We start from the raw sequence: 9,606 nt of genomic DNA on the forward strand, positions 1-9,606 counted from the left end.
GCTCGTCCTCGCCGGGTCCCCGTCCCGCACGGAGGTTCAGGCTCCAGCCTCCCTTTCCCTACAGAATCTCCCGCGCTAAGGGCCCGCTTGCTGGCTGCAGCCGGCCACACAGTTGCTCAGGTAACCCAGGCCTGCGGATGCGGCGGCGGCGGCGGCGGTGACAGCAACAGCAGCCACCCAGCCTGAGTCTCCGGGCCGCGGTGCTGCTCTGCTTTCCTCTATTCTGGTGTCAGGCTGGAGAGAGGCCCCAGCACCGCGACAGACGCCCGGGAGCCACCTCGGGCGATAGCGGTCCGGCCAGGTTTGGCCTGGGGGCGCGCGCCCAGCCCCCTACTCCCTACCAGCCCCTCAGGCACCGCCCTCCCGCCGTGCCTCACAGCCAATCGGCTTCCGCCTCTCTGCGGCTTGGGAATCCGCGCGCTCCGTCGCCCTTGCGCAGCGGCCCCTGGTGGGAAAACCCAAGTACTGCAAAAACGCCGAGCTCCTGCGAGGCCCTGCCCCTTTGCAGAGGGTTAGGGAGTGAAGCGAGGGCCAGCCCCTGAGAAGGCCCATTAGGCCTGAAAGTAATTTCAGAGGTAATTATGCCAGAAAGTAAAATGCACTGTCCACACTACTTTAGACTAAATTGTCCTACACATATCTTGAGTCTGGACTAAAAGTCTACCTGCCTTCTGACCACTTCCTCTCCGCCCCTTCAAGTGGTTGGATGCCCTCAATAAATTTTCACAGACTGTCATGTTACCTACCCCGCAAGCCCCCACCTCCTGGAGGATTCTGCGGTCAGGGCCTGTGGCTGGTCCCTCCCTGCATCTAATTCTCCCAGCTCTCTGAGTCGGTTGGAGGAGGTGACAGCGACATGAGAATGAATGTCCCAGTGCAGAGACAGCCGCGCCTGGGCCTCCTTCAACAAAGCCTGCACTTCCTGTTCTCTTCTCTTGCATACCGTCAGCAACTCTTTTACTGAAACCTCCTCTGTGCCCTACCCTGTCCTTGGCACCAAAGACAGGAGAAAGGATTAGGCTCAGTCGCTCCTCTGACTGACAGTGCTAAACCAGCTCCTGTTCTGAACAAGCTCTTTGAAGACCAGAACGCGGATTTGCCAAACAGCTGCTTGGCTTAAGGGTTAGGCTGTTGATATAAAAATATAGATCTAACGTCATCTACTACCACTCTCCCCACTCTATTAAGCTCCTATCACACTGGCCTTCTGTCTCTCTTGTTTGCAGTGCTGAGGTGGAACCCAGGGCCTCAGGCAAGCTAGGCAAGCACTCATCACTGACCTACATACACTCTTCCCTAAGTTCCCCAAACATAACCAAACTTTCAGCCTTTGTATCTGCTGTTGCTTCTGCCTCAAAAGCTCTTCCCTGCACCCAGCTCTTTATAGAGCTGGCCTTTCCTTCCTCCAGACATAGTTATGTCTCCTTAAAAACTCCTACCCAAGCCAGGTGTGGTGGCACATGCCTGTGATCCAAGCACTCTGGAGGCTGAGGCAGGAAGATCTCAAATTCAAGGTCAGTTTGAGCTACAATCGTGAGTTCCAGGCCAACCTGAACTACAAGTCGGGACCTTGTCTCAAAAGAAAAAGAAAAAGAAACTCCTACCCAAATCACCTCATCAGAATCAGTCTGTGTGCAGAGTTGTATCATAGTTATGTCTGCCCTTCCCCAAATTTGTGATTATGAGTTTTCGGAGTTCATTTGTCTTTATGACCCTACACATAGAAGGTGCTCAGGAAAAGCTGGTTTACAAGAGATAGTTCACTTCGTCAACTAAATACTTATTAACAGCTATGTGCGGGAAAATTTCCCAGAACAGAAGTCAGACCTCTCCGTGTCCTAAAACCTGGAAGATCTATGTTCTGAGCCAGGGGCCATTAATCCCAAATAATTGAGAGAAATAGGTAGGCATAAGAGGGAGTGGTGGCAACTTTGGACTGGAAAGCAGCCGGGGTGGGCCAGTTTTGAGTCATTAGAAAATAGACATCTGAACATTTATTTATTTATTTATTTATTTTGGTTTTTTGAGATAGGTGCTTGCTACGTAATTCAGGCTTCACTATATAGCCCAGGTTGACCTCAAACTTGCAGTGATTCTCCTGCCTCAGCCTCTGAAAGCTTGCATTACAAGTGTGCACCACCATGCCCAGTTCTGGACTTTTATATGACGTATTACTTTTTTTTTCTGGTATTGGAAATTAAACCCAGAGCCATTGCACAGAGCTACATCCCTTCCCCACTCCTTTTAAGGCAGTGTCTCACTAAATTGCCCAGGTAGGATTCAGAATATTCCCAATGATATATTCCTTTTTCATAATTATGCAACTAAATTTAAAAGTACAAGACCCAATTCAAACATGGTGGTGCATGCCTATAATTCTACTTGAGAGGCTGAGGCAAGAGGATGGGCAAAGTCAAGGTCAGCAAGAGTAACAGAGCAAGAAAAATTAAATTAAAACTAAAATTAGAGGGCCGGGAATCTAGTTCAGTGGTTCCACCACCTGCTTTGCAAGCACAAGGTCCTGAGTTCAATCCCCGGTACCAAACATAAATAAATAAAGATTAGAAGTATGAAACTCAGGGCCCTAAAAATAGAAGTGTAAAACCCATGGCTGGGGATGTAGCTCAGTGATAGAGCTCATGCTTTGCATCCATGAAGCCCTGGGTTTGCTCCCCAGCACCACAAAAATAAATACAATACAAAACCCCATAGAGCAGAGCATGGTGGCACACACCTTTGATCCTAGCAATAAGGAGGATCACCAAGAATTTGAGCTCAGCCTGGGCTACCTAATAAGTTCAAGACCAGCCTGAACTACATAGTGAGACACTGTCTCAAAAACAACAAGAAATTAATTAATTAATTTAATTTGACCCTGCACAGACCACATAAAACACATCTGCAGTCCAGATTAATCACTCGCTACCACTTTGTCATTTCTGCCCAAGCCACTAACTTATGCACTCATTCTGTTAAGAGGAATCACAAGCAAAGAGCAAATTAAAGCTTGCTTAACACAACTTCCTTCCGGTTTAAGTGCATCTTGCTCTCAGCTACCACATGATTTATTTAGGATGTGAGTGCATAACCTATTTGGTACAAAAAGCGTGGGTCCTAGAGGCAAGAAACCATGACTGGTTACCAATTCACACCAGGACCTTGAACTTCTCAGAGCCTGTTGCATTTCCTGTGAAGTTAAAATGGTGTCTAGGAATCAAAAATAGAACTACCAAATGATCCAGCCATTCTACCTCTGGGTATATTGAAAAGAAATGACAGCAGGACCTCAAATATTTGTATACCCATGTTCATAATGCCTTGGACCAATGATGACAATATGTTATGAACCAAAGGTTATGTTTTAGGGGGAAAAAAGGAAACCTCAAAAGTCACCCGTGCCTTTGGTACTTTCCTGACTTATCTCTCTAGTCTTCCACTATACCTTAGAGCTTTCATATAGCAGAGTTTGGTCATCTAATAAATATTTCTCTTCACCAGTAGACTGAGCTCATCAAGGATTGCCTTTCATTCATCTTTATATTCTCACAGGTCAAGTTCCCCAGAATAAAGCATTTTGCTAAGCAAATGCATAAATGATATGTTCTGTACAGCAGCCTAACTGTCCTTTCTCTACACTTGGGGATTCTGGTCACCAATAGCTTTCATTTAGAAAATGAAAGAAACAAGAAGACGTGCAATCAAGAGTCAGATCTACTCCAAAAAGTAGAAATTCCTGAGTTTGGGCTATGTTATTAGTGGCGCTCCCTGGTGTCCAAAAATAGAAAATACAGCAATCTTTGAGAAATTGGCCAAGATGTGGCTGGGTAGGAAATGAGAGACCTTGACTTGTACAATAGAGGATCATCTCCACATCCAGGATCAATTCCAGAATCTTACTGCCAATGTTCACTTATTTAACAGCTACTAAGCACCTATGTATAACGACCTAGTTCCTACCCTTCAAGAGCTCAGTTTTTAGGAAAAAACCCATGTATATGAAGAGATAATTAGTATTTAATGATGTCTTGAGAGGGATTGGTACAGGGATAGGTGAGGAGTACAGAGAAGGGACAAGTAACTCCCTAAACTAGCTAATGAAACTTTGCAGATGCACATAGATGGAGGAGACAGCAGGTAGAAAGGTTCTGGAATCATTCTGGGCATGGTGGCACATACCTGTAATCCCAGCACTCAGGAGGCCGAGGCAGGAGGACTGCCATAAATTGGAGGCCACTCTGGGCTACATAGTTCAAATCCAGCCTGAAAAAAAAAAGTGGTGTAGAAATATCCAAGCTCTGCTTCATGGGAAAGTTACTCAACTTCTCTGGATTCAATTTCTCTATCTGAGAAAAAAAAAAAAAGGAGGAGAATTTTTTGTGGGGGTATACTAGGAATCGAACTCAGGACCTTGTTCTTGTGAGGCAGGTGAGGCAGGTGTAGTTACACTGGGCTAAGTCTCCAGCCCTGGAGAATTCTTTAAAGCTTAGATAAATTAATATGTGTAAAACAATTAGAACAGTGCTTAGCATAATGTGTTAAATAAATAATGTGTTAAATTGGTTCTTATTGTTCTGCAAGGAATTTCAGAACCATTAAGGAATTACATCAAGATCAAGTATGTGAATTTGCAGAAATTATGTTGGTGATAATGTTGAGAACAGGTTGTAGAGGTAGAAGCTGGAGACAAAGGAGGTGTTTGAAAACTGAGCTCACCTTCTTATTAGATGTATGAATTTAGGCAGGACCTGAGGAGTAATTATGAAGTTTGATTGGGCAAAAGTGGTGGGAATAGAAAAGGATCCAGGTTTGGGAAATATTTAGTGATTAGATGACTGGGTCAGAAAGCAAGATCTGTTAAGATTTAATAATGATTGAAATGTTAGAAATTGCTATTATATGGTAGGTACTGCTATTGTGTTAAGCACACTACATTCAATCAATCATTCAACAGATGTTTAATAAGCAAGATATTTTATCGAGCAAGGTATTTAAGTACCAAACACAGTCCTGGGCACTGAAAAAAATAAGAAAATATTCTTGCCTTCATAAAGCTCAAATGTAATACCATATAATTAATACTCACAGAAATCTTACGATGCAGATCTATTTTTTGTTGTGTGTGCGTGGTACTGGGAATTGAACTCAGAACCTTATGCTTTCAAGGCTGGCAGCGACACCACTGAGATAAATCCCCAGTCCTAGATCCATTTTATAAAGGAAAGTAGTAAGACCTTGCTAAATCAAATTTTCCTGTCTGTAGGTATAATAATACTGTTTACCTCATAATATTGTTATATTAATTTGGCTAATAAATATAAAGCACATGTATTGTATTGTATTAAAATATTCAGTAATTTAGCCCAGCACGGTAGCATACACTTGTAATCACAGCACTCTGGGAGCCTAAGGCAAGAGAATGACAAGTTCAAGTGCAGCCTGGGCAATTTAGCAACTTAGGAAACTGTCTCAAAATTTAAAAGATAATAATAAAATAAAAGGGGCTAGGAATATGCAAAAGGCCCTGGATTCAACTCTCACTAATAAAGAAAAGAACCAGTAACTTGACCAAAGTTGCACAGCAAGTAGAGGGCAAATGTAAAAATTAGAGAAGGAAAGGAAGAGCTGGAATAGTGAATCATTTAGGCATCTTCAAAGCTGAGTTGTTCTTAGAGCACCAGGACTGAGGAAGGAAGAATTTCCCAGAGGGAATTACACCAGATGACCTGGGTACCACACAGTTTGGAAAAAATCTCAAAGATGCAAAGATGTTCTGGAGGCCAACAGGACAACTATTGTTCTGCCTGCCTGTCCTGAAGAACAGGGCATTACCTTTGTCCCCACTCTCCTATCTACTTAGTTCTTCAAGGGAATCAAGAAGAATGGATCAGAAGACATGACTGTACAACCGTGTTTAATTTGTCATTTCCCTTGCTAATTCTTGTCTTGCCCATCAAAGCCCACAAAAAATGAAACATTGATCTTGTTTTTGGCAGTACTGACAAAGAGAAACAATAGAAAACAGACAGAGAGGCTGAGAGAGAGAACACCAGGGATCAAGAGGAGACCCAACTAGCCAGGTGGGTGTGGTGGTGCACACCTGCACAGAGGGAGACTGAAGCAAGAGGACCACTGTGAGTTTGAGGTCAGCCTGCGCTACATAGTTTAAAGCCAGCCTGAATCACATAGGAGACTCTGTCTCAAATAACAAAACAAAACAAAACTGAAAACATCATTGGTGTGCAAATTGGTGTTTATTTGCCATAGCATTAGGCAGCCCCTTCCAGCCACCATTTGATAGCCACTCCATATATATGGTCCCATTTAATCTTCACAATCCCATAAAGCACTCTGCATTTTTCATTTCCATTATAAAATAAAACAGACTGAGAAGTTGTCTCTGTCATATTTCCTTATAGTGCTCTATACTTTTATGATTACCTCTTTAAGGTCTATCTGGTTAGTTATATCCGAGTAAGGATTTGTCTATGCTTTCTCCACTTCATCACTGGTGTGTAACACTATGCCTGACAACAAGGAGATTTTCAAGTAAATATGTATTGAAGGAATGAATGCAAGAGGTCAAGTGACTTGTCAAAGGCACACTGTTTCTACCAGGGTCTGAGTCTTTTGTCTGTCTGATTCCAGAACCTATGAGCTGTAGTCTACCCTACCAAGTACTTTTTCTTTGTTTGTTTGTTTTTTGAGACAGGGTCTCACTTTATAGTTGAAACTGACCTGTAACTCACTATGTAGCCTAGGCTGGTGTCAAACTCACAGCGATCCTCCTGCCTCAGCCTCCCAAGTGCTGGGATTACAGGCTTGTGCCATCACACCTGGCTAGCCAAGCACTTTCATATGTTGTCTTATTTCTTAAAACCCCTACATCAGTGGGTCCCCTGGTCTCTCAGCTATTTGTGAGCACAAATACACACACCACCTATCAAAACTTACTATGCAGGAAATGCTAATAAGAAAGTAAAAAGAAGGTCCAGGGATTTAGCTCAGTGGTATCATGCCTGCCTTGCAAGTGCAAGGTCTCCAGTACCAAAAAAGGAAAAAAAAAAAAAAAAAGAAGAAGACGAAGAAGAAGAAGAAAGAATGAAAGGAAGGAAGGAAGAAGAAATACTCCACCTGGGAGTATGCCCTTTTCTTTCCTCTTCAGCTCAGCATCCTCCTCCTAAGCCTTTGCAGACGGCTCCACCTGACCACACGTCTCCCTCTCATCTGGCTTTATTGCCACTTTACATACCTGTGCCATCACCAGGACTCTGATGGTTCTACACATATTAGTAACAGAGTAGAACAATTTGATTCCATAGATGTTTACTGCAGGCAAAATGTGTGCTCAGGCCTGCCTGTGCCAGGCCCAGTGAATGAGCACATAGATGAATCAGACACAACCTCAAAGGAGGAGACAGACATTAGGTACGGATACAATTTACTAGAGCACAAAGCATGATGACCTAAGTGGCATTAAAGAACTATGAGCAATATGCTATATGCATAAACCTTAAGTACTTAATTATTATTCTGAAGAGTGTATCATAGGTCAGAGCTCAAAGGTATCATCTAGTTCAACCCCTTGTTTTCCAGTGGAGTAGACTGAGACCCAAAGAAGGTTAGGGCCTGCCTAACCTCTGACTAGTCTGTCTGGTTGAGCCAAGACTAAACTTCAAGATCTTCTGAAGCGTGGTCGTGGGCTCTCTCTTCCTCCTCTGGTGGATTCATATGCAACTGCTTTATATCCCACAAGACCGTGAGATTCTAGGGACAGATTCTCCCAGAGCAAGACAAGCCCAAGACAACAACAGTCTCAGAAAGTACAGTTTGACTGTCTGCCAACCCAGACTCTTGACCTATGTACCTAAGGCGCTTTCAATATCCCTTAACCTGATTTTCAAATATATATTTTTACAGGAAACTTAAAAAAAAAAACAAAAAAAAAACCTCTCTAACCAGAACGCCAGTATATAAATCAGATAAAAAGCAAACTTTCTGTGGCTGTAGAGAGTGAGTCCAAAGCCCAAAGCCCCACTATTTTCATGCCTTTAAATCCTGGGATAGGAACTCGAAGAAACAGTTCAAAAAACTTTTTCTGGGACTTTTTAAAAAATCAGGATCTCACTATGTAACTCAGGCCGGCCTTGAACTCAAGGCAATCAATCCTCCTGCTTTAGCCTCCCCATGGCTGGAATTACAGGCACGAATCCCCACACTCAGCCAATGGGATATAATTTTTAATGGCTTTACAGAAGGCATTTTAGTGTGTGGTCCGCTTCTGAACTTTGTGATTTATGGAACCCACAATCCTTTCTTCACCCATTAACCATCGAGCACCAGTCACAGAGTTCCCAGCAGGGTATGGAGGAGAACAAAATTTTCCTCCCTGCTGTCCATCCTGCTTTCTCCCCTTCCTACAGAGAGAAGTTTCACAAAGGCTATGAGGACCAAAGAAGAAAAGACACACATTATCCCTAGAAAGACACGGGCATCTTCTGGAGAGGGATCTTGGAAAATTGAATCCATTCAGTCATTTGTGAGTCTCATGCAGTTTCTAACGTCACTTCTGATATAGTAGCCACGCAGTGACAGCAGGCCTTTTATACACATTCTGTATTATCTTCACAACTACCAGGTGAAGAAATCTTTTTACCACAGACAAAATTGAGGCTCAGAAAAAAACTACTTGTTCCCCTAATCGACCCCCTTCTTTATTTGGGCGACAGGAACCCTGTCTTGAACGCTCAGTTCTTTTCTCCACTGCACCCAGCACACAGCTCTGCATGTGGTAGGCGCTCAATGTTGGCCCTAAACATGATTCTCAAATTCAAGCTCCTTTGCGCAGGGCCTGGAAGCAGAAGCACCAGAGGGCGCCCAGGAGTCCACCCACCCGGCGATCCCCAGGGCCCAAACTAGACCCCCCAGCCCTGGGTACGGCCCTTCGGGTCCGAGCCGCTGGGCGCCCCCGCGAGGACAGGGAGAAAAGGGAGGCCCACGTCCTGCGTCCGCAGCGCCCCCGCCCCCCAGAGCTAAGGCGCGCGGAGCGGTGGGGTGCGGAACGACGCGACATCCTGTTTTTGGGGCCCGCGACTCCGCCTGCGCCTCTGCTGATCGTGTCTTTCCCCGGGGTGCTGACGCCAGCTCCCCTTCTCTCGGTCTTTCCACCCTCCCCAAGGATCTGGGGCCTTCCCACTGCTGAATCACCACCACCACCACCACCACCACCACCCCCAAGGTTCAGGGCAGGGGTGGGGACTGCTCCAGCCTGACCGATCATGGCTGTACCCCAGCCAGCCTGGGCCACCGCTCGATCGCCGGGCTCGGTTGAAGCCCCACCAGCCCTAGCCCGAGGGGCGCCCTTCTCCACATTCCAGCGGAGACAGTTGGGGATGAGATGCGGGGAGCAGATGTCTGAAGCCTAGCATTGAGCCTCTGATGGGTGGGGTGGCCAGAAAGAGGCGAGACCGGTCCTTAAAGGGTCTGGTTTGAAGAGCCTCGGGGCAAGGGGTGAGCAAAGCGGGGAGCGCGGGAGCCGGCCAGGGCGTAGCTCGCAGCCTTGTAACCCAGCCGGAGGGAGAGTGGGCGATTCGCGCCCCGGACTTCCTG

This window comes from Fukomys damarensis, unplaced genomic scaffold, assembly GCF_012274545.1.
Source record: "Fukomys damarensis isolate Sample0158 unplaced genomic scaffold, DMR_v1.0_HiC HiC_scaffold_16, whole genome shotgun sequence".
Taxonomy (NCBI): Eukaryota; Metazoa; Chordata; class Mammalia; order Rodentia; family Bathyergidae; genus Fukomys; species Fukomys damarensis.